Consider the following 24641-nt stretch of genomic DNA (forward strand, 5'->3'; position numbering starts at 1 on the left):
GTCCTTGGCAGTGACAGCGTGGAGGCCTAACCACTGGACCGCCAGGGAGTTCCCGCAATCTGTATTTTCTGATCACGGTCCTCAAGCGCCGCGAGGGCTCTGGTGCCCTCTGTGTAACATAAGGAAACACTGATAAAATAACGAAATGTGCAGTTTTGTCCCAACCCGAGGTTATTCCAGTAGAATCGAGCAGAGACCAATGGAAATAGACGTTGACAGATTAGATGAAACGTCGCAGGAGACGGACATCGCAGACCAGGGTGGTTTATGTGTGTGTGGACTGGGGAGCAGCCACTCTGCGCCAGCTCTGGGGGGACAGCATCAGGATCTCTGAGTTACTGGGTCACACAGGAAGGCAGAGATTTTAAGACCACTTGGATGACGTTTGATTATTTTGTTCAAGGAAGATTTCCTGGAAGGAAAGAGATGGCTCAGCATAGCTCAGTAGCCCAGAACCCTCACCTCGCGGCGTGGGAGCTCCGTCCCCCATCACCGATCAGCTTTCCCCGATGCAGCTGGGGGCCCTGGAGCCGTGGTCTGGAGGAGGTCCAACCCAGGAGGAGTCCAAGTTCATGCAAGGTTCTGGGCTTGAAATTTCAGGCAGTGATGTAGGAGGGCAGACATCCTCAGGGGTCAAGCTGCTTGGGGGACGCGAAGCCTTGTAGCATTTGGCATGAACCCTCTGTTTCTTTTAGAAGCTTGAAGATCTCGAAGAGTTTGGGTTAATAATAATAATACTGGTGGTTGCGGGTGGTGACAGAGCAGCTGGCTCTCCAGTGGGCTTCAGGAGTGAGTGGAAAGGACGCACCCCAGCCTGCGGAGCTCGCCCCTTGGCAGCAGGAGACACACCAGGAAACAAGTTTCTCCCAGTCGTCCTCTGACACAGGAGTTCCTCTTATTCCTATTGTACACTCGAGGAGCTGGGCCTCGGAGATAGTCTGTGCCTTCCTGAAATCACTCGGCAGGCAATGTGGGCTGGCTTTGAGACCCCTGCCCGTGGGGCGAGTGGAGATGCAGGTGAGGACAGTTTCATGGGAGCACTTCCCTCCCCAGGAGTGACTGAGCTGTTTCTTCTGGTCCCAACTGAGCTCGACCCTTAAAGGGACCAGAGAGTGATGTATTTGTTTCTTTCTCTTTAAGCCCACAGAGCAGAAGAAAGTGTTGGGAACCAAGCTGTTAGAGTCCAGGCCTCGCGGCTGCCCGCCAGCTTGTGGAGAGGAGATGTCCCCTGGGACCACGGCGGGCAGGCCTCTCCAGGGGGAGGCTCGCAGGGGTACCCATGGGGGTGTGGGGCAGGGCCTGACCACTGCCAGCATCCCCGTGTCCCCGGCACATCCCCAAGGGGATCCTGCACCCCTTCTCCCACCAGGAAGCCAGGGCGGTGAGCAGCCAGGTCTCCCCAGAGTCTGTGAAACAAAACCACCCCTGCTTCCAGGAGAGCTGCTCTCAGTAAAAACACAGGTTCTCCTTTGTAGGTGGAGAAACGCTTCAGGCTTTTGTTACTGAACCAGACTCGGGAGCCGATCTGCTGCTGCTGGGTGGTGGTGATGGACAGTACAGCATTTATTTGCAGAGTGTCAGGCAAGGAGAATGGGCAGCTCAGGCTCAAAAGACCCAAACCCCCCAGTGGCTGTCAGGGGAGGGTTTTTAAAGGCAGGGCAAGGGCAAGGGTCGCAGGTGCGGGATCAGCTTGTGAACCGTTCACTGATTGGCTGGTGGTGAGGTAATAGGGTGGTGTTCTGGGAATCTCAGTCATTAGTGTCTGTTTCCAGCCCGTCTGGGGTCTGCATTCCGGTGGGCGGCATGTAGTTAACTTCTTCCACCTGGACGGGGTTTCTGTATCTGCAAAACAGCTCCCAGGACGTGGCGCAGAGTATCATCTACAGCTGTTGAGGAGGAACTAAAGGTCCTTGACTTTGTTAATGGCTGACCTGTTATTAATTTGTCTTGCTTGACTGTTTTCCTTTCTTTCTGCATTTTCTCACTTCTCTGGTTAAATTTATTCTTTGGAACCTGGTAAGGCCTACGAGGCTAAAGTTCTTCTGCAGACAGGAGGCAGGCGGAGGACATGGTGGGGGCGGTCTGTTCTGGGATTGCCCTCCTGGGTTCTGCTCAGTCGCAACTGGTCTCTCCCTTTCCCAGCCCTGCTGGCAGTCAGTTCCACGCTCAGCGCCTCCAAATCTTCCCCGTCTCGGGTCACCCCAGACCACGGGGATCTAGACGGGGGGGAGGGGGGGCTCCGGGCTGTGGTGGGTGAGGAGCTGGCCCCACGTGGCGTTGGGCTGGCCAGGCCCTCGCGGGGCCGGACTCTCAGCTGCAGTGGGCCCTGGGGCCTCTCCTGCTCTGACCCGCTGTGGCTTCTAGCAAGACCTGGTCACAGTGGCGTCTAGGAGGACATTCCGCTGCAGAGTCGGGGTCTGAGCCGTCTCTCCTGGGGTCCATCCAGGTCTGAACCGGCCACTGGGGGCTGAGGTGGCAGGCACCCGCGTGCGTGTACGTACGGGCCCATCGTGTTTGTGGCTGGGATGACACCTGCCCTGATGCAGGCTCTGCATGGATGTGGTGGGGGTGGGCAAAGGAGCAGGAAGGGGCAGCTGCCCCGTGCGGGCTCACAGCCACCATCAGGTCCTCACACGGGTTTGGACCCCGAACCTCTGCCTTGCAGTTGTTTAGGGAGATGCCCTCATGGCAAAGGCTCCCCGAGAGCCCACAGGCCTCTTTCCACCCAGCACCCTGCCTGGAAAGCCAGCCCTGCTGCCCGGAGGGGCAGCCCTGTCTTCTGAGAAATGGTCTGGAATTGGGACAGTGTAGAGAGACTATTCTATTCAGTGTAGAGAGACAGACCAAGGCAACGCTCAGGTGAACCGTGTGCAGGCGAACTTCCGAGCAAGTCGGCGGGAAAGCCGCTGGGCGTGGCCGAGGTCCAGAACTTCCCCCGACGCCCCCCACGGCCCAGGCCTCATGGCCGTGAGTTATGCTTCCAGGACAGGAGGGTGTTGGGGTCCCTCCAGGGCCAAGAAAGTCTGCTGCCTGACCTCCGCCGAGCTCCCCGCAGAGGTGCTTTCCTGCGGCCGGGGGCTCTGGGACCCGCTCTCAGGGCCGCCCCCTCGCCCCCCAGCTGTCTCACCCTCCCCTGTGAGGGAAGATAGCTCCTGCGCGTCCGCTACCCCTGCTGGACGGGGGGCAGCCACAGGATGGACTCCAGAGCTGCTCCTGGGAGGTGACGTCTAAGCTGTCCACTTCTCTCCCCGAGCTGCTTGTGGTAACTCTCAGTGGCGACACTGGAAAACCCAAGATCCTTAGGTTGGACGGGGCCTTCTCTGCTTCCTGCGCCGGCCCTGCTCCCACCCTGCCCACGTCCTTCCCCCACGGCCTTGCCATCACCCCTCTGCGTAGCAAGGAGGACCCAGGCCAAGTGCTGCCCCTCTGGGAAGATACGTGACAGCCACTGCTGACCCTACGCAGGACCGTTCTCATCACCCGGCGGTCCAGCCGAGCCCAGCGAGAAGAGGTGTGCGGTCAGTGAGTCCGGGATAGGCCTCTCCTCGTGGGCCCCCTCCCGAGAGGGCCCTGCTCCCCCGACTCCGGGGGCTCTGACGCGTTCCCAGGGAGGCTCTCGGTCCACACACGGTCCAGATCCTTTGCTCCACTTGGCAGACTGGTTTTCACAGGGTTACCCACTCAGGGGCCAACCTGTGTTTCCGTGGAGACGTCGCTCCACTGTCTCTGACGACGTGGATCCGCCACCAGGAACTCCAGCCCGTCGCGGGGTCAGAGCCGGGCCTCACGGGCTCCCCGCGCCACCACGTGACGCGGTCTCCTTTGCCAGGATCTCAGTTTTACTGCAGTTTGAATAATCTTCCGAGATGAACCCTTGAGAGTTTCCTTTGTTTATGGGAATCTTTGATCCCCTAAGAGTGTTTAGAACTCGCTGAAGTGTCGTCTTCCTGCCCCTGCTCCCGGCCCCGTGGGGCGGCAGGGAAGCCGTCGGCCTGTCCTCGGTCTGTGGGGATCCAGGGCCCCGAGAGAGAAGCCGTCAATCTGGAGCCTTTGCCCCCGGGGTGGAGGAGGGGCCCCTGCTGGGATCCTACAGGCTCGCGGCTGCTTTTCCAGAACAGAAGCTCCAGGGGAGGGGGGAGGGGCCCACTTCCTACAGCCTACGTGAGCAACTCTGCAACCACGCCTGGCCTTCCAGCCACAGCTGGTGGGGGGGGGGGTCTGCTCCCCCAACCCCCGTGAAAGCCGGCCACCTGCTGGCCACCTGCCGCCACCCGGGCTTGACACAACCGCCTCCCCAGCCCCCTGAGATGAGGGACCGGCTCCTGGGGCTCCACCCCTTTGCCTCTTCTGGGCCACGTGCCCCTCTCGCGTGGCGTGGGCTCTCGCCAGAAGCCTCTGCAGTGTGCCCAGTTCTTTTGTTATTTCAGGTTGTTGTGTTTCCAGCACAGATCTCCACTCCGCTGCCGCCAGGACAGAAAAGGCCTCTTCCATCTGAGCCCCGCAGTCCCAAGATTCCGACCCCTAAGTAGAGCCGGCGCAGTTTGGGGCAGAAACGAGCGTGAAGGTGGGCGGCCACCAGGGGTGCGTGTCCTCTGACCGGCCGGGTGGCTCTGGGAGCTGGTGCGCAGACTCAGAGAGCAGGCAGCCCCAAGTCCTCGTGCACCAACGGCCTTCAGTGGTGGCCCCGTCCTTGCAGCCGGCAGGGAACCCTCAGGAAGGCACTGCCATTCCCAGGACCCCCTGGAGTTCTTGTCCTTCGTTGCTCCAGGCCTCCCTCCGCCACCCACAGGAATGGCAGCGACCCGCGGCAGCCCCACCCCCAACAGGCTTGCTCCCTGGTGGCCCTCAGCGGGCAGGATGCCCGAGGGCGGGGGGCACCACGGGCGGACGCGGACGCACTCGGTAACTTATCCTCTGTGCTTTCTATCCCATCCTAGTCGGTTTCAGGGCCAGGTCTGCGTGCGGTGTGGACCTGGACAGCACAGGCCTCCACCCTATGCGGTGGGTTCATAATTCCCAAAGGTCAAGGTGGACTTTTCTCACGAGGGAAACGGGCCCTGTGTACCTCTGCGGACTCCCTGGAGTGAGGCCCACTTCATCCCACACCCTCACTTACCATGGCCCCCAAGAGGCCATGAGATGCTTGAGAACTCTGGTCCCCAGCTCGGCCCCCCTCCCCAGGTCACAGCCTGCCCTAGCTTCTCCAGATGCCTCTACACAGGGGAAGCCCCTGCGGGCAGGAGCCCCTCCACATGCTGGCCCGAGACCCCCATTTTCAGCTAAACCCCTGCAGAACTCGCCTCCTCCAGCTTCTAGAGGCTGTAGGCGCTCCCTGGCTTATGGCATCATGGCTCCAGTGTGTCTCAAATCTCTGTCTCCTCCGCATAAGGAGCCTCCCCTCCCCCTGGATGAGTCAGGTTAATCTCCTGTCTCAAGGGCCTTAACTCAGTCACACCTGCAAAGTCCCTTTTATCGATACATGTTCCCAGCTCCAGGGATGAGGATCTATCACCTCTCGGGGCCGTGAGAGGTGAGTTTGGATTTGATAACAGAGGAAAGAAATGATGGCATTCAGATCGATGGCATAGTAAACAGGGGGCACTGTGTGTCACAGAGAAGAAAAATACCAGAACTCAAGCGGTTTTGTCACAGAATACTCTCTCGGGCTTCCCTGGTGGCGCAGTGGTCGAGAGCCCGCCTGCCGATGCAGGGGACGCGGGTTCGTGCCCCGGTCCGGGAAGATCCCACATGCCGCGGAGCGGCTGGGCCCGTGAGCCACGGCCGCTGAGCCTGCGCGTCCGGAGCCTGTGCTCCGCGACGGGAGGGGCCACAACAGTGAGAGGCCCGCGTACCGCAAAAAAAACCCCAAAAAACCTTCCCTAAAAGCCACTGGGGAGTTCATGTCTTTTCAGCAGGAGCTGCCCGTTTTCCTTGCTTGGTCCCAAGTCGGATACCTTGCCACAAACGCTGTACTTCCCTTCACCACAGCCCGGTGCCAACAGACTGGCTTTACTGCACAGAGGAGTGGACCCAAGTTTGGTCTGGTAACAGCTGGGACAGCCCTAATCACTGCAAAGATGGGCGGTATCAGGGGTCAGCCCAATGAGGAGATGCAGGACCTCCTGCACTGCCGGGTGGCGCCTAAGACAGAATAGCACTTTGGAAACAGACTAATTCCGTGTGGAAAAGTTAAACAGACTGACTTAGGACGTGGCCATCTCACTCCTAGGAATCTGCCCCAGTGAAGTGAAACACGTGTCCGCGTAGAACTCCGTTCGTGCGTGTGCATGGCAACCTTGCTCATGACTTCCCCAGAGCCCGTGGGACCTCGCCCAGTTGTCCACCAGCTGGGGGATGGATGGAGGACATGTGGAGAGCCCACACGACGAATACGACTGGCCGCAGAAAAACACACGCCTCTGGTACACGCTGCACAGCAGACCAGCCGTGGAGACGCTGTGCTCAGGGAAAGAAGCTGGACGTAGAAGGTGGCATCCTGTCTGATTCCAGTCCTTCAGAGTTTTCAGAAAAGGCGAATCTCTACCAGCAGTAAGCGGCTCTCTAAGCCCTGCACTGCACGAGGGCCGTCCCTCACTGGCACGGGGACTCTGGCCACCCGCAGGGCACCCCGCCACTCCCCCCTCTCCTTTCCTGACCTTAACACTCGGAATCAAACTGCAGCCCAGTCCTGAGGGCGGGCTTGCTTCTCACCAGCCCTACAGCCCCGCGTGGCACTGGTGGGCGATGGGCGCTCAGTCCTCGCTGACCGACGGCGGGGTGCGGAGGGACCCGCGACTCTGTGGGCCCCGGAGCGGAAGGCGGGGGAACACGCCCATCACGGGATCAAAGCCCACGCATCCTCCACATGCCTGGGCCCCTCATGTGCTCGACGGCTGGCCATCCTCCTGCAGGATCGGGAGCTCGACCACGGGAGCTGCTGGCGTCCCTCTGCCCCAAGCCCTCCCGGTCACACAGCTCTGGGGGCGCTCTGTGGTGGTCAGTGTGCAGGGCAGTCCTCCCAGCGGCCACACTGACCTCTGACACTGCCTGGAAATCATGACGGCCGGTTCTGAGCAGGCCCGGGGGCGGTGAGCGTTGGCCACCATCTTACAGGGCTCAGGGTGGCCAGCGCCTCGGTGCGGGAAAGACGGCTTGGAAAGGGCACACGGCGAGAGGCCTGGCTGCCCGGGGACAGCGGGGGAGCGGGCTGGGGGAGGGACACTGACCGGGCAGCTGGGCCCTGCGGGTGTGACTTGGGCAAATCCCTGTCCGTCGGATGAGCACGTGGGACCTCGCCCAAAGCCCGGACGCACCCCTGCCCCGGGACGCCTGCGTGCAGGGCAGCAAGTGGAGGAGCCGGCTGCTGGTGTCCCCAGGGGGGCAGGCCCACCAGGGGACCAAGGAGGGATGTGCCCCCCACACCCGAGAGGGCGCAGAGACCTGCAGCCACAGCCCCGAGGACCAGGACCCAGTTCACGGGTGGGATCCTGGGGCTCGGAGGACGTGGTCTGCTCTGGGGGCGCACCTCCCCAGAGCAGCAGGTCGTGCAAGGGTCCCGGGGCGCCCCGTGTGCTCCCCGACTGCTCGGATCCCCTTTCTGGGCACTCTTCTCTTTCTCTGAAGGGTGTTGGGTCTCAGAGACAAGCCGGGTGAAGTCATGCCCGGGGGTTGTTGGAGGACAAAGCCAGTGACTCAGCCGCACGAGAGAAGGGGTGCTTCCAGATGGGGCAGGGACAGCCCATCAGTAGGGCGGGTCCCCTCGCTCCACTGCAACCGGAAGCAGGCCTTGGCCTGAGGTGTCCCGCAGGGACCGAGGAGACGCAGTGGCCCCTAGAGCAAGTGGTCTCTCCCCACCCCACCCCGAATCCTTGACCCTGGCCCTTCTGAGCATCCGCGTTGGGGGACAGCAAGAGTTCTGTCCTGCGTGGACAGAAGGGTCCACTCTGCCCTCTGTCCCTCTGCGGGGAAGGCTCACATCACCTGGACTAGGCCCCCTGCCCCCAACCTTCCTGGAGTGACCACCTCCCAGAAACCCACCAGAAACGCACCGCAGAAGCCCCGATACCCGCAGTTCGAGAGCTGGCGTGGCAGGGCGACAGATGGGGGCCAAGTGCTGGACGGTGCAGGTGAGTGAGAGCTTGGAGACCGAGGGAGGCCAGGGAGGAGGCCCACCTGCGGGGCCTCAAGGAGGCAGGGGGCTGATGGGCGGGACAAGCTTGGTGGCCTCCGGCCTGTGCAGAAGACAGGTGAGCAAGGAGGCCCAGGAGGAGGAACTGTATTTGTAGCGACAGCCGTGGGGCTTGAGGCGGGGTCTGCGGCCCGTCAGCAGGCAGTGGGGAGGCTGGAACGGGGAGACGGGAGCTCGTGCCGGAGTTCCAAGCAGGGAGAGGGAGGGGCCCGTGGAGCGCCCCCATCCGCCCTCCCTGGGCGGCCAAGGGACCACCAGGCTGTGCCGTCCAGTGAGCCGGTCCCAGTGCGGCTGACCAGCACCGGGGGAAGGCCTCAGCCGGGCACGGGCCCCACCGCAGGGCCTGAGCTCTGGGGGCAGGTGGCATCGACGCCGGGGTCGTCTTTGAAGGGAGGCTCCCTGGGAACGGGGAGGGTGGGGGCAGGCCACGCCTTCCTCATGAGCCCCTCCCCCCCGGAGGGCCCGGCCCCCGGGGGCCTCTGGTCCTCCCAGCACCAGGTCCCGGACCCGCAGCTCCCCCTGCCGCAGGGATGTCACCTCGTCACAGAAGACAGGGATTTAGGGACGGCAAAGCTCACCCACTGCGGAGTTTTGGAGAAAACGTGGTCCCTCGCACGGACAAAGCGCCACCAGGGAAGCCCCAGGGAAGGGTTTTTAAAGGCAGTGTGAGGGAGGGCGGTGGGGGTGTGGTCAGCTTGCGGACATCCTTCTGACTGCTTGGTGGTGAGGTCATCGGGAGGCAACGTCATCAACCTTCTGGTTCCAGCGGGTCTGGGGTCTGCGTGCTGGTGGGCAGCAGACAGTTAACTTCTTCCACCTGATGGCGTTTCAGTATCACTCAAGGACGTGGCTCAGGACGTCATCTGTGTCCCTTGAGGAGGACCTGAAGGTCCTTGACTTTGTTTAATGGCTAAACTGTTATTATTTTGTCCTGCTTCACTGCTTTCCTTTCGCTCTTTGGAACTCGGGTGAGGCCTGGGAAGCTGCAGTTTTTTTAATAAACAAGAGGCAGGGGACACGGGGAGGGGGTTCCTGGAAGGGCCCTGCAGGGTCCTGCTCAGCTGTACGGCGGGTGTGAGGGGGCGTCTCCTGGAGGCTTAATTGGCGTCTTCCTTTTCGTTAATGAGGTTGAGGGCCCTTCTGTGTGTTTACCTACTATTCATATGTCTTCTTTGGCAAAATACCTATTCAGATCTCTTAAAAATAAACTTTTTATTTTGGAAGAGTTATACATTTATAGAAGAGTTGCAATGGTAGTACAGAGTTTCTGCGTCCCCTCTCTCCGTCTCTGTTGTTAACACCTCATGTCACCACGGCACGTTCATCGAAACGCAGAGAACAGCCCCAGGGCCTTCACTGGGAACCGAGGGCCAGACGTCACTTGGCTCTCGGTAGGTTTCCACGCCGTCTTCCTTCCTGCTCCGGGATCCCCTACAGGGTACACGTGGTCTCCTCAGCCCACTCTGGGCTGTGGCGGTTGCTCAGACTTGCCTCGTGTTTAATGCCTGTGAGGGTTTTGCGGGGTGCGGGGGCTGTGTTCTGCAGAGTGCCCCGCAACTGCAGTTTGTCCGATGTCTTTCTCGTGGTTAGAGATGATGGGTCGAGGGGAAAGGACACACAGGGGGAGCGTGCTCCGTCACGTGCTGTGGGGGACACGCCGTCACCGTGACCCATCGCTGCTGACGCTGACCCTGATCTCTTGGCTGAGGTCGTGTTTACCAGGTTTCTCTGCCCATCACTGGCTCTATTTTCGAAGCAAGTCACTAAATCCAGGCCACCCTCAATTTTTAGGAGGGAAAGGAGGAATTAAACTCTGCCTCCTAGAGGGGCGGCATCTACATGAGTTATTTGGAATTTTTGGTGTAGATTTGTCTCTTCTTTCCTATGTGATTATGCGTTCGGCCATTTAACTATCTCAGTCTGGACTCACCCATGTGTACTTCCTGCCTTGGGCCCTAACCCCGTGTCACTGGTTTCGTTTCTCAGATGTTCCAGCTTCACTGTCAGCCCTTTCCGGGTGGCACCGGTGTCCCTTTGACCCCCCTCCTTTCGTTTCTTGGGCACGTCCTCGCTTTCTGGCTCTATAAGACACGGTATAATGTGCTCATCTCATATATTCCGCAGTCCTACCCTAGAAGCAGCTGTTTCTCCTAGAAGCCCTGGTTCCTGTTGGAGAATGGTGGTAGAAACCAAGATCTGGGCCCCAGGTGTGCTCGGTGCTACTGGGATGTCACTGTTACTAGGCCTCCTGAGCGGGCAGAGCCAGGGAACGTGTACGTGTGGGTGTGAGTGTGCACTACCTGTGTGTGCTCACAGACCTGGAATGGTTTCTCTGTCCCTCTGTATCTGTATTAAGCTGCACACGTGTTTGTGCTGAGATCTCTGAGTAACCCAGCGCCACGTGGACCATGCCAGCCTTCCTCCCTGCTTATCTGCAGCGAGACGCATGGCCCCTCCTTCCAGCGTCAGTTTACTTATTTGTCAGACCCCCGTGTCCACGTAAAACAGTTTGAAGACTAGCCTGCCTTCCCACGAGAAGCAGCCCTACCAGCTCCAGCCTTGATATGCAGTGGGCCCTTTGTCTTAGCACTGGCACCCAGCCTTCAGCGTCCGCTTTCCAGAGTTACTTAGGTCAGCGCCTTTCTTCCCCTCTCCCCTCGGTGAGGTTGTGTTAACGTTTGTAATACAACTGGATTCTCTGATCACAGTCTGCATCCCATCCTGGGATCTCCTGCCATCCTAGTAGTTTTAATTTGCATACATTAAAGTTTGCTCTTTGTGGCATCAAGTTCTCTGGGTCGTAAATACTTGGAGTCATGTAAACATCACCCCAGTACCATTGCATCCCCCTAAACGTCCTCCAGTGCCTGTCTTCTGTAATCGACCACTGTCCCCTCCCACAGCCGCGGGCGATCCCTGATCCTAAACGTCCTCCAGTGCGTGTCTTCTGTAATCGACCACTGTCCCCTCCCACAGCCCCGGGCGATCCCTGATCTGGCAGATTCCATCCCGGTAGTTTTGCCTTTTCCAGATGTCACAGGAATGGAATCATAGAGTATGTAGCCTTGGGGGTCCGTTAGCTGAATGCATTTAAGATGCATCCGTGTTTCTTAACTCAGTAGCTTGCTCCTTCTCATCAGTAGGTATGATTTTGCCGTGTGGGCGTACCGAGCTTGTTTCTCTATAAACTGTTGAAGGGCGTCTCGGTTGCTTCTAGTTTGGGGTGATTATGCATAAAGTTTGCTGTAAACATTCACCTGCAGGTTTTTGTGTTTTCGGTTCATGGGCTGAGATACCTGATCTCACAGTCGCTGGGGCACATGGTGTGTCTGTGTTTAGCTTTGTAAGAAGCTGCCTGACCGTCCTCCACAGTGGCTGCACCGTTCTGCATCTCCACCGGGGATGAGCGAGGGTTCCCGTGTCTGCGCATCCCCGCCAGCCTTTGGTGGTGTTGGTGTCTTGGATATCAGCCATTGTGATCGGTGTATAGGGATCTCCGTGTGTCAGTTTGCATCTCCCTGCTGACAGTTGATGTTGAGCGTCTCTTCATGTGCCTACTTGCCATCTGTATATCTTCGTTGGTAAAGTGTCTGTGCAGCTCTTTTTCAATTGGCTTGTTTTTGTTGCTGTTGCGTTTTTAGAGTTCTTTATATATTCTAGAAATAAGTCCATATTTAGAAATATGATTCACAGACACTTTCTCTTGGTCTGTGACTTGTCTTTTCATTCTCTTAGGAGTGTCTTTCACAGAGCAAATTTTTAAAATTTTGATAAAATCCAGTAGATTAATTTTTTTTCTTTCACGGATTACGTGTTTGGTGTCTTATACAGAAACTCATTGACGACCTCAAGTTTAAGCAGATTTTTCTCCCTCGTTTCCTACTTTCTTTCTTGTTTTCTAAGTCTATAATGCAAAGTTTCTAGTTCACATTATCGCTTTAGATATATGACCCATTTTGAATTGCCTTTGCGTCTTTGCCAAAAATCAGTTGACTGTGTGTTATACGACTCTGTTTCTGAGCTCTCGTCTGCTCCATTGATCTCCGTATCTGCCCTTTGGCCAACAGCACGCTGTCTGAATGAGACAGTGCAGAGCTCAGAGCAACCTGCATCTCTTCTCTTAGGACTGGGAGCCACTTCTGTGAATCAGCTGCTCATATCCTTTACCCCTCCTCCACCCGTGGTGGTTTTCTTATTGATTCTGGGTGCTGTTTATATATGAAGGGAATGTCTGTTATCTTTAGATTTGGATAAATTCAGCAGCCGTCGATGAGGCTCTGTGCCCTCCACCGTAACATCACAGTGACTCAGCGTCAGCCATGTACCCATCCAGCAGGCACAGGACGGGCAGATGGGCAAGGTCTCACTTGGCAAAGATCACAAAGGGTTTGCTGACCTGTTTCCTCCGCTAAAAAGCTTTCAAAGCTGGTAGAGAACAAAGCTTTCAAAGCTGGTAGAGAACACCAAATGTGAATGCCACTGCCCTGGGGCTGCCACTGGGAAACGGTGGCCGTGACTGTGTCTGCCCTCTGCATCCAGTGCCAACAGCAGACCCGAGAGTGCGAGTCAGGTGGAGAAGTGGGGGAAATACTGCCGCTGCTCCCAGGCCAACTGCGGTGTTGGGCCGGGCCGGTGCCGAGGAGGACCAGGGAGCACAGGAAGCAGAGCCCTTGGGCAGTGACTCTTGGAGGTGTCTGTCGGGTGATGGCAGCATGACAGGTGTGTTTTCTCAGACTCAGTGGTGTCGGGAGAGATGTGACACTCTTCACACGGACGCTGTTCAAACCCAGCTCAATAACTTGGCGGCGGGGCTTCCCCAGAGCAGTTCTGGGAAGGCCGAGCGAGGCTGGAGCTGGCTGCCCCGCCCTGGTTCCCATGGCACCCTGAGGCCCTGGACCTTGTCCTGCTGCAGGGCAGCCACACCAGCTTGGGGGGCGGGGCCCTCAGGCCCTCCAGGCTAATTAGAGAAAGCAGCAGGGCAGCGAGGTGGCGGTGACAGCTCACTGTCTTGCTAATTTTTTTTAACCAGCTTGACCACTGGGTCCCAGGCCGGCTCAGCACCTTGTTGTCCAGGACTGACATGCTTGCCCGCGGGCCCTGTTCCTGGCCGCCGGGGTTCCAAGCCCTTCAGCCCCAGACAGAAAGGGAGGCCCTGGGCAGGGGTGGCTGGGACACGCGGTGGGGGAGGCCTGGCGGGTTCCGGGCAGTAGCAGGTCGTGGGGACTCCTAGGGAGTGGGTCCTGGGGGGGGTGGGTCTCGGAAGGAGGGCGTGCGCTGCCCCGGGGAGGGGCAGTACCGGCCCAACCCATCGTCCGGAAGTGGGCTCAGTGCGTCGCTCCTCCGCTGCCTGAGATGAATTCCCGAGTCTGGTCTGGGGTCCCCGACCTCCGTGAGCTCAGCCTGAGCTCCAGCAAAGGGCACCCCCACCCCGCTCGGCTGTGCGTGAGGCTGGACGGGCCCTGGAGGTGCTTCTCGGCTCGTTTTCTGTCGTGACTCTGAAGGGCGGCCACTTGTTGGCCCTGGTGTGTTTATCGTGCTCCCCCAGGCACGGGGGCGCGGTGAGGCTCCCAGGCCCCGGGGGTCCTGCTGGCCCGGCCAGGTTTGGCGAGGGTCCCCAGGCATGAGTGGTTCTGAGTTTTATTCATTCCCGGGCCCCAAGCCCTCCTGGGGCCCCGCCTCGGAGTCTGCCCGGCCCACTTCAAGCCCGTGGGAGTGTCTGTGCTAGGGACCGAGCTGCAGGGACCTAGGGGGATGGATGTCACCCCGAGGAGCCAGTCTCCTCCATCTCCCCGAGTTCGAACTGCGGTGCCTTCTTTTTTCTTTATTTCCCAATTCTCATCCTTTTTTTTTTGTCTTTTTTTGACATCTTGTTATGAAATTTTGCAGACGTACAGACCACGAAAAGAACTGTACATCGGACACCCCTGTGCCCACTGCCCCATTCTCCCATCACCACCGGCCGCGTGTGCTTTATTACGTGTGTCCGTCTCCACGTTGCTCTGCCCGTCCTACTTTGGGGTGCATTTTTAAGTCATTTCCTGTGCACTTATTCTCTGGCATCGTACGTTAAGGAAGAGCTGTCCCATCCCCACCCCCATCTGTTTATGTTTCCAGGACGGACCGTGGGTCACCGTGCAGGGCCTGCGTTCACGGCCGTGCTCGCTCCCTGACCCGTCACACTGACCCACACACACAGCAGACACCCGCCCACCCTCCGCCCTCCCTGCCGGCCCTGGAGGCCGTGCCTCTTGTCGACAGAATGTCCTCCAGAAGCCAAGATCGAGGGTCTGGGAAGGCTCCGTCCTGGACGGCTTGTAGACCATCACCACCTGTTAGAGGCTCCTTTCCTTGTTGGGAGGTAAATTGAACACACAGTGAAATGCCACATCTTCACAGTCCTATCCATTAAGTCCTGACAAATGCATACTACACCTGGATAACAGTCTTCCGGTCCCCCCACGAGACAGAGGGCATCACTCCCGGAGGAGCCTGCTGGGGCCCCGCCTCGTCAGCCCCAGTACCCCATCACCTCCACCAGGCAAAGGCGAGGGGCTGAGCAGACACCCCTTCTTTGTTTGCCAGCACACAGGCCCAGCCGCACAAGCCAGCGCCCTTGAGGGCAGGTGGACGCAGACCACAGTCAGCCCCGAGCCTCTGACTCTGGGGCGGCTCTGGGGCAGGGTCCTGTTTCCAGCAAGCACCTGAGAGACTGCTGCTACTTCTGGTGCCGAGGCCCCGCTTTGAGAACCACGGCTCCAGGCAGACCCTTGCTCAGGGGGGCCCGGGACCCTGGTGAGGGGAGAGCCCACCCTCCAAGCCCACGTGGCAGAGGGAAGGGACGGGCAGTGGCGCCGTGTCCCCAGCCAAAGGCCCCCTGCCCTCGGGGTCCCCACCCTCGGGCGCTGCCTGACGACGTGCCCCTGGAAGCATCATCCCACGAGCACGGGGGAGCTGGCTCAGACGCAGTCCTGGCTGGGCCCCTGGGGAGCTTGCTTCGCCAGGTCAGGCAGGGACCCGGGCATCTGAGTGTGAAGGGTTCCCTGCCCACCGGGTCCTAGTGTGCCCGACGGAGGGAGGAGGGTCCCGGACACGCCTGCTTCCTGAGCTCAGCCCCTGCCTTGGGGCCCCGTCTGGAGCCTGGGAGGTCAGCCCCCAGGTCTGTTTTCAATACCTCGCCTGCTTTCCGGGGGCCACCCCTCTGCCAGGCTTGGTGCCCGGCTGCTGAGGGACATGGGGAGCCGGCCGCCACAAGCCTGGGTCACAGCCTCGTCTGCCCCCAGTGACCCGGAGGCCGCAAGCTGGAGCCGGAACCAGAGGCAGGCAGGCGGCCAGGGCCCCGCTGAGCGCGAGCCGCCACCAGCTGGTGCGGGTCCCCACCGTGACATGTGTGGACATGTGTGCAGGGGTGTACACGTGCTGGTGCACACGTGTGTTGCACGTGTGTGCGTGCTCATTTATGAGCACGTGCCCTGTGTATGCGTTCGTCTCGGAGTACCTCTCCCCAGCGCGGGAGTCACGGGAGGGTCTGCAGGGCTGCCCTCCGTCGTTTTGGGTGAGACTTGGGGGAGCCTCCCCGTGGCGGTGCCTGAGCCTCCCTCCCCACAGGTCGGGCGACCGAGACGGAACATGCTGGGTGGCCCCGGCACCCCCGGCCGCTGCGCGTGCCCTCGGCAAGGCGTTTACTCTGGGTCTCAGCCCCAACCTGCGCCCTGGGGACCCTCATCGTGGGTGCCGTGGAGGAGGCTGAGCTGACTAGCTAGCTGACACTAGCTGCTGCTTCCCTCGCCGAGGCCGCGTGGGGCTGCGGGCGTGCGGCCAGCGCTCCGGTTCCCAAGGTGAAGCATGGGTCTCTGCTTCTCTGATGATCGGCCCACGGGGCCAGAGCCCTCGGGCCAGGCTTCCCGGGGCTGCATCCCGCGGGGCTGGCCCCCTCCGCTTTTCAAATCCTGCGTCTCCTTGGTCCTCACTCCTTCACGTGACGTGTTTCTCTGCTCAGTTTACACCTGAGAAGGTGTGGGTCGCGGTGAACCTGGAGCAGGTACTGACTCGCCCCAGGTGTCGCTGGGAGAGGGCTGCGGGCGAGGATCCCGCTGCCCCGGAAATCCAGCCCCTCCCCCTCCCCCCCACCATCCACAGGCCTGTGTCTTCCTCTGATTGTTGCCCCTCGGCCCCCTCTGGATCTTCGGGCACGGAGGTCCGTGGCTGTGCATCCGTGGCCCCTGGCTGCCTTGGGCGTGTGCTGCAGAAGGCTGAGCTGAGCTGAGGGGAGGGGAGGTTACGGTGCCCCTCTTGCTTGGGACCTGTGAGCAGGGTGGGGAGGGGTGGCCCCGGGGGAAGCAAGGGAGGAGGTGCCGCGGTGCTGCTGGTGTGTCTCTGGCTGGGACCCGTCCGTGGCTGGGACCCAGGGGGAGTGGCAGGTCAGTGGGCAGGTCCCTGGGAGGGAAGGATCTGGTCCTCTGACGGCCACAGGAGAAAGGAGGGGCAGACATCTGCGCAGAGTCTCCCGCTTTCGTTCCTGCTGGCTGGGTGGGTCCCGTGGTGCGGTGGGACCCCTGCACGTCCACCAGGGCTGTCAAGGGAGCAGACTCCAAGCCCAGGGGGTGGCTTTTCTCCGAAATCCTAAATCCCAGGTGACTGGGTGCAGGGGGGGAGCCGCGAGGCAGAGCAGGGGAGGGAGGCAGGCAGCGGTGAGGGCACTCAGGTGTGTCCCCTCCCTGCCCCTCCTGACCACATCTCTGAGCCACCTTGCTGAGGACAGATGCGTCCTGTCATCGGGACAGACAGCCTCGGAACACGGCTGATGCTCAGAGCCTAGGACACTGCCCACGGCCCTGAAGCAGTGTGCTGATGCCTTGGTGAGGCCGCCAGGAGAGCCCCCTCCCAGGGAGCCCGACCGTGAGCATCCTCTGCCTGGAGCGTGAACAGAAAGTGGGAACGGCCGAGGGCGCGGGCCGGGCGTGCCGGCCGCTTTCACCGGGCCTGTGCATCGCGACAGCCCCTCCGCGGTCTCACGCTCCCGGGGGCTCCAGATGGCCGTTATCCCGTCCGCCTGCAGCAGGTGAAACAAAACACTTATCACTACCTGACGTTCCTCCAGCTGCACGCAGATTCCAGATTCCAGAGCAACCACGCTCACTTCAGGGAGAATGTCCGGCTGTTCTTCTCTGCTTGTTACTTTCCCCTTGGCTCGTACCTTTTCTTCTTGTTCCTTTACAGGAAGGAAAGTCTGGCTCCCGGGCGGCCCGTGCCGACGGGAAGGCCCCCATTTCGTGGCTAACTGCTCAGTCCTCTGGCTTTGAGGTCGCACCCTTTGCTTGAGCCTTCACCCCTTAGTTCATTCATTTATTCTGGTTTTCCGCTCAGGAGCGTAGAGACCGTTCAGGTGTGGTCCCCTGTGCAGGGCTGGCCGCCGCTCTGGGATCGTAGAATCTGTTTCGTCACTTACTCGATCTGTGGTTTAGGGAGAGGGACTCTACCTGTCTGGGCCGCAGGGTCCCCATCTATAGGATGGGGTAACATGAGAACCTGCTTCGTGGGGTTGTTGGGAGGAGTCATGGAAGGTTCTAGTCCAGGGCTGGCTTCCCGCAGGGCTCAGCCACTGTCATCTTTGTCTTCGTTAATAACAGACTCTGCAGCAGCCTTGACAGAGCACATGGGACTTGGAGGACAGGCATGGCTCCTCGGCACCAGGGTGGGACGGGCAAGGGGCTCAGACAGCTTCACAGGCTGTGGAAGGTGAGTTCACGGGGACGCAGGTCCAGCGGGACCAGCACAGGCAGAGGTGCAGGGCGTGGGTGCTCCCAGCACCTGGAGAGGGGTGCGCGTCCACGGCGAGGGGGGCTTGTGCAGCAGGTGGAAGGGAGGCCCCCGGTGCGGCAGTTGGCAATGCTTGGTTGGGCAGGGAATGGGGGACGGCAGTGTCAGGATCTAGACAGGCCAGGGGCTGCTGATCATGGATGGACGATGGATGGACGGACAGATGGATGGATCGGCGTGATGACGGGAGGGAATGACCTTCAGAGGGAGAGCTGTGCCTCCTTTTTTTTTTTACAGAATTTCTCAGGACATACTCAGTAAAGGACTTTTAGGCAAACCTCCTACCAACCAACAAGGAAAAGACAAACAACCCAACAGAAAAATGGGCCAAAGCCTTAAAAAGTCCTTTCTCCACCCACAGCCATCTCCTCCACTCCCGGGGGCTGGAGGGGTGGGGGCACTCGTGTATGTCACAAAGGACGTGCCCTGGCACCTTGTCAGAGCGCTGTTCGTCCTAGCCCGGGCTGGAAACTACCTCCATGCCGATCGGAATGGAATGGGTAGATAAATTGTACTCACACAGTAGAATTTACACAAAAATGTGGACCAATCTTGCACATGAAAAGATGCTCACCATCACTAATCATTAGGAAAATGCAAATCAAAACCAGGAGGTGAGCACCTCACACCCATCAGGATGGCTCCCCTAAAAAACGGAAAATGAATGTTGGCGAGTATGTGCAGAAATGGGAAGCCTGGGGCTCTGCTGGCAGGAATGCAAAGTGGGGCAGCCACTGTGGAAAGCAGCGTGGCAGCGCCTCAAAAAGTTAAAAGCATAATTGCCACGTGATCCAGCCATCCTATTTCAGGTATATGTCCCCAAAAGAACTGAAAGCAGGGTCTCAGAGATATTTGTACACCGGTGTTCACAGCGGCGTTATTTACAGCAGCCAAGAGGCGGAAGCAACACAGATACCTGCTGATGGATGATGGATAGACAAAGCGTGGTCCATCCGCACAGTGGAATAGCTTTCAGCCTCAAGAAGGAAGGAGACCCTGACACCTGCTACCACGTGGACGAACCTTGAGGACACTATGCTCAGTGAAACGAGCCAGTCACAAAAGGCTAAATACTGTAGGATGGCACTGCTGTGAGGTCCCCAGAGGAGTCAGCGTCATAGAGACAGAAAGTAGGACGGTGGGTGCCAGGGCTGGAGGAGGGGGCTGGGGAGTGAGGATCTGATGGGGACACTGTTGGTTTTACAAGATGAAAAGAGCTACGGGGACAGATGACGGTGCTGGTGGCCCAGCACTGTGAATGTGCTGAATACCACTGACCCGTGCACTTAACCATGGTTGGGACAGTGAAACTTATGCCACGTGTATTTTACTGCAATTATAAATAAAAATATGATGAATCTCGTAGCGTCGAATGAAAGAAGCCACACACGGCGACTACCGACGAAGTGGCCCAGCTGACCAACCCCCTCGGCCACGGGAGGAAGCCCCATGGCTGGGCTGGGCTGGGCCGGGCCCCAGGGCAGGGGGCCCACGTTCTGCTTCCCGATGGGGCTCTGGTGTGTGCAGGGTGTGGCAGTGCCGTGAGCTCTATGCCTATGTGTGTCTCCTATACCTGGGGAAAGTTTTAATAAAAAGAAGGGGCTGTCTTAGAATAAAGGGCTGTGGCTTCTGGATGGCTCGCCGTGTTGTCCTTAGTCTTCCCTCATCTCCTTGGGTCTCGAGAACACCCTCGTGGCCCCGCGTGGTCCACAGACCTGTGCTGGAGAAAGCAGGCTTAAGGGGTCCCACCAGCCGCCTTGCAAAGGGCAGGGCTATTTTACAAACACTCACACACACACACACACACACACGCGCGCACCAACATTCTCCAATTTAAAGATTAAAAGGAACAAACACGCCTTAAACAATGAGTATGGGGGGGGGGTCTCTGGAAGCCCGTTGTTCCCGCCTGAACATCTGTGGGCTGGAGAGATGAGACCCAGATGTTCCCACGGGCCACGGCGACCTGGAAACTATTAATTAACCCTTGAAGGAGATGGGTGCCTGTGGTGTATTTGGCCTCTGAAGGTAGTTATTTTTCATGTTTGCTGACAGTCCAAACGATTCTAGATAAACCGGAGGGTGTAGGGAACCGGCGAGCCCCTGGAGAGGGGAACCCCGCTGGCTCTGCAAGAGCGCAGCTGTGACGGGCAGGCGCAAACCACCGGGTGCAGGGCAGGAGAACTCCGCCTTTCAGGGAGCACTTCAGATTCATGCGAGTTAGTTTGGATGGTGGGTGCCGGTGAAGGCGCAGAGAATCCCACCCGTCCCCTGGAACACCCAGAACACCCACGGAGCCTCATTCCTGCCACAGGCGTTCCCGGCGTGGCTGGCAGCTGGGGCGGGGGGACACCTCCAACGCCTCTCACGCTAAGAGCATCTCACGTCCTCAGTTTCTCTCCGTCTCCGTGACAGTCCTGAGGGAGCACACGTCTTTATGTTCGTGTCCTAAATGGACCCACTGAGGCACCAAAAGACAGGGCACGTGGCTGGCTGGGCGCCCTCAGAAGTCAGCCCAGAGGCTGGGACGGAACCCCGTTTCTTGTCTCCGAATTCAGTGCAGTTTCTAAAGAGGTGTTTGTTAACACGTTTTGATTCCTTCCTTCCCCCAAACCTCCTGGGACTGTGGATGGGAACAGAAGGGTCCTGGCTGGTGTCCAGGGCCTTGCCACCCTCACCGTCCAGTGGAGAAGAGGACGAATGCGTTAGCAGTCAGAAGGGCAGCTGAGAGGCGGGGAGGGGGACAGTGGGGGGAGGGCCCCCCCCCCAGACCACGAGCTGCTGGCTGAAAGGGCCACAGGGAGACACCGAATCCTGGAGGATGAGGGCCGGAGGGGCTGGAGGGAGCAGAAACCGAGACCACGGAGGAGGGTCCCACCAGGACAGTGGCACCCCACCCCCTCCGCTCCCCCTGACAGTGAGGACAGCGTGGGAGGGGGGCCGTCTGGTGGGTCCCTGCCCACCCCACCCCCGTGCCCAGGGGTCTGGACGCGGCGGTCCCTGAGCTGGGCGCCGGCTGGGGCTGCTGCTTGAGTGTCCCGTTTACACACTCGTGTGTCATTCACAGAGTCGGCCGGTGGCCCAGAGAGAAGAGCCGTGAGGAGGGGCAGCAGCGGGCAGACCAGCCCGTCCCTCGAGCGGAAGTGTCGGCCTGTGCCCGGGGCTCACGAGGTAGGAGAAGCTTCCTCTTCTCTTCACTTCGATTTGGTGCTACTTCCTGCCTTATTTCACTTATTCTTTATTGTCACCAGTTGTGCTGTGCACGGTCAGTGCTGAGCCGGTGTCAGCGTGCAGGTCGGTTGTGTCCGTGCTGGTAGGTGGTCAGTGCTGAGCTGGTGTCTGTACACGGGTCAGTGTGTCACAGATCTTGGTACACGGCCAGCGTTGAGCTGATGTCGGTGCACGGTTTGGGGTGGTTGTGGACAAAGAGATGTGATCCAGGCACTTGGGTGGCTCTCACAGCGGACCAGGGGCAGGAGGCTTGTCTCCAGCTGGTCTGAGGTGTTTGCCGGGAGTGGCTCAGAGGGCAGTGCTAGCTCCGTCCACAGGAGGGCGGGCGGTTGTGCTGGGTGAGCTCTGTGTGCTGTGCCTCTGGGTCTGCCCTTCACCCTGTGCTCCAGGAGGAAAAGCGGGGGCCATAGCCGGAGCTGGGCTGGGCGCTGTGCTGAGAAGCCACCCGGGCCATCCCGGGGCCTGGCGGGGGAGCCCCTGGCGGCCGTGGAGAGGAGGGCGCAGGTGGGGTATGCTTCCATCAATACCGTACCCTGGCCCTCGGGCCCGCCTTCCAGTGCCCCTTGGGAAGGAATGACCTTCTGACGTCCACGCTGCTGAGGCTGCCTCAGGGCCATCTGGAGCCCACGTGGGCAGGGTGTGGGTAAGAGGCACGGAATGTGGCTAGGTGCGCAGAGCCCGCAGCCTGCCCTCCCCGACGTGGCGACACTCCAGCCGAGGCGCTGGTCTGTGTGCTGGCCTCCGTGACCGCCCGCAGGCCACGCAGAGTGTGAGCAAGGACCTGACCGTAAATGTGTAAGGTCGCCCTGCCCACGGCGGTCATCCCTGTTCCGGGAAGCAGCCCATCTCTCCCTCCCGGTGGGATGCGTGCAGCTGTTCGCTGTCTACAAAACCTGCCCTTGGAAAGCGGCTTCGTGGGCTCGTTTCAGATAAGGTTTGCAGGGAGGGGAAGGGTCCTCCCTGTGAGCACACCCTCCTGGCAGCCTCGAGCAGGGCTGCTCCCTGAACAGGCAGAACGCAAAGCGTCTTGACATTTAGCTTCAAGGGAATGTCAGGGCCTGTGTGAGTCCGTCAGGAATGGGGCCAACTCATTATGTCATGAAATCTGCCAACCCGTTTTCCCGTTCCTGACGATGCAGGACGTGGCTGCACACACTGGTTATTTCAGCTTTGATGTTTATCGAGCCCAGCGCTGGGTGAGCGGCTGCGGGCGTGAGGGGGAGGGGCTGTGAGGGAAACTTCAGGGGGGTGGCCCGACCCCGTCTCTCTCTTGACTGGGTTGGGTCACATGGGGGATGCCTGTGTCAGACCCCTCAACTGGTGCACTTATGAGGTGTGGCTTGCCCTGCCTGTAAATTTCCCCTAAAAACCATAAGCAAAAGTTGAAGTCTAGTTAATGCAGTGCAGGCTGAAGTGTTCAGGGGTGGTGCACACGGATGTCTGCCGTTCCCTCGAAATGCCTCAAAAAATAAGGGGGGTCGGCGCACAGGTGGAAGGATGGGAAGTGAACTGTCCCGTGAAGAGGCAAACAGAGCAAGAGGCGAGCGGCTGTGACCTGAGGTTTAAGTCTGTGGACACTTCCTGCCACGTTTGTCTGCTGTCCATTCCTGTGAACATTGGAGAAAAATTCTGGGCGGGGCTTATGGGGGCCTTTCTGTATCTGTGAGCTACTGTAGGACCCACTGGGGTTCGTGGGACCTGTGTGGCTTCTCACGGTGCCTTTCCTGCTGGTCTGTCTGGGAGCCTCTGCCTCAGGTGCACCCAGCTGTGCTGGTGAGTGGGGCTCTGGGGATTTTGATGGGGGGCGGCGGCCTCGGCCTGTGGTCCAGGCACGTGGACTCACCGCCTCGAACTGTGCCGTCCCTCCCCCACGAGGTAGCGCTCGGGGCAGGCCCACTGCCCTGGCTCCCCACAGGAAGGAGTTAGCGCTCATCTTCCCTCTCGTGACCGTCTGCAGCCTACAGGGCCTCGGCCCCGCCGGCCGGCTCTGAGAGGAAGACCGAGGGTTACCCGTACCGGTCCGGGTCCCACGCTAGGATGAGGCCTGGTGCGGGCGCCCAGTCTAACGGGCAGCGTCCCAGCCCGCTCTGGCTCGAGAAGACGCCCCCTCCTGGCTAAATTCTGTGACTGTGGTGTCAGGGGGCGGCTGCCTGGGGCCAGTGGCCACACCTGTAGGAATAGTTCTATTTCCTGACCGTTGTTATTTTCTTTTGTTGTCCTTTTCCAAGTTCAGAGAAGTTATTTTGATCAAACCCAGATAACAGTCTCCTTCACAGACTCTTAGCATCAGGAGAGCTGGTGGCTACACCCGTGGGGCAGTCCAGAGGCTGGGTGGGGCAGAACCGGGCTGGATCCCGACCTTCTGGCGTCAAGGCCAAGTGTCTCAGCCAGGTCGCCTTTGGTGACGAGTGACAGAAAGCCCACCTGAGGTGGCTCAGGCAGCAAGGGAGCTTACGGGCCCACGTGACTGACCCGCCCAGGTTCAGGTACTGCTGGATCCTGAGGCCAAGCAATGCCTTTGGGGTTTGGTTCTTCTCCCTCAGCTGCCACTGCCCTTTGCTCGGGCCACGCATCCCCACAACTCCAGGGCCAGTGGCGAGGCCAGGCACCTGGCCCTGTAGCAGCCTGGTGGCTGGGGCTAGAAGGGCTGCCTGAGCACAGGCCGCTGCCCGCTCCTGCATCTGGGTGGGGTCCTTCTCACCCACCAGAGGGACTGAGCGTCTTGTGGCTGCAGCCACAGGAAGGACCGTGGCTGCAGGTGTCTGTTGCAAAGGCTCTTAATCCCACAGACACAGAGCTTCCTGCTGCCTCGAAGGGAGGCCGTGTGTCCTGTCATCACCCTCTGGAAACCCGCAGTGTGGAACACCAGCACTTCATTTCTGTTTCTGACCATCTACACTTGCTAATGTATGGCGGTCCTGGTCAGCTTGCCGTTGGAATTCTTTTCCTGGGAAGCCCAGGATCCTGGGGTGAATGGACTTCCCCACGTCACAGCCCCCTCTAGCTGCTCCCTAAGCAGCCCTGTCCTTCCCCACAGAGCCCTTCACAGGTTAAGGCTCAGGATTCAGCCGTGCCCCCGACCCCCCTGCCTGGCAGGACTGACGTGCGCCTCAGGGTCCTGCGGCAGCGGCCGGGGTGCTGACACCTGCCGTCATCGAGGACTCAGTCCCCAGGTGGCGGTCGGGGCTTTCTGAACCTGCCTGTTTGCCGTGGGCTCACTCAGCGCGTCCCCCTCTTCCCTGTCCTCTGTCCATCACACTCGTCTGTCCGCAAGAGCCCGTGCCCACGTGCCATCCTCTGGCTGCTGGGCACGTGGGAGCTGATCTGGGCTGCAGATGACAGCTGCCCCCTCCCTGGCCCCTGCCTGCACTCACCTGGCCTGGGCCCCAGCCAGGGCTCTGTCTCC

The 24641-nt window shown here is 59.7% G+C and overlaps 1 protein-coding gene across 4 annotated transcripts in view; it reads left to right on the forward strand.

Annotated features, from left to right (window-relative positions):
* ZNF469 (zinc finger protein 469) overlaps nucleotides 1-24641 on the forward strand; it is a 290420-nt gene that overhangs the window by 137059 nt on the left and 128720 nt on the right. For all 4 annotated transcript variants that reach the window (XM_067720960.1, XM_067720961.1, XM_067720963.1 and 1 more), the window contains one exon: nucleotides 21072-21175. The gene's annotated coding sequence lies outside the window, so the exon portion shown is untranslated. The remainder of the gene's footprint in view (nucleotides 1-21071; nucleotides 21176-24641) is intronic.

This window comes from Pseudorca crassidens, chromosome 20, assembly GCF_039906515.1.
Source record: "Pseudorca crassidens isolate mPseCra1 chromosome 20, mPseCra1.hap1, whole genome shotgun sequence".
Lineage (NCBI taxonomy): Eukaryota > Metazoa > Chordata > Mammalia > Artiodactyla > Delphinidae > Pseudorca > Pseudorca crassidens.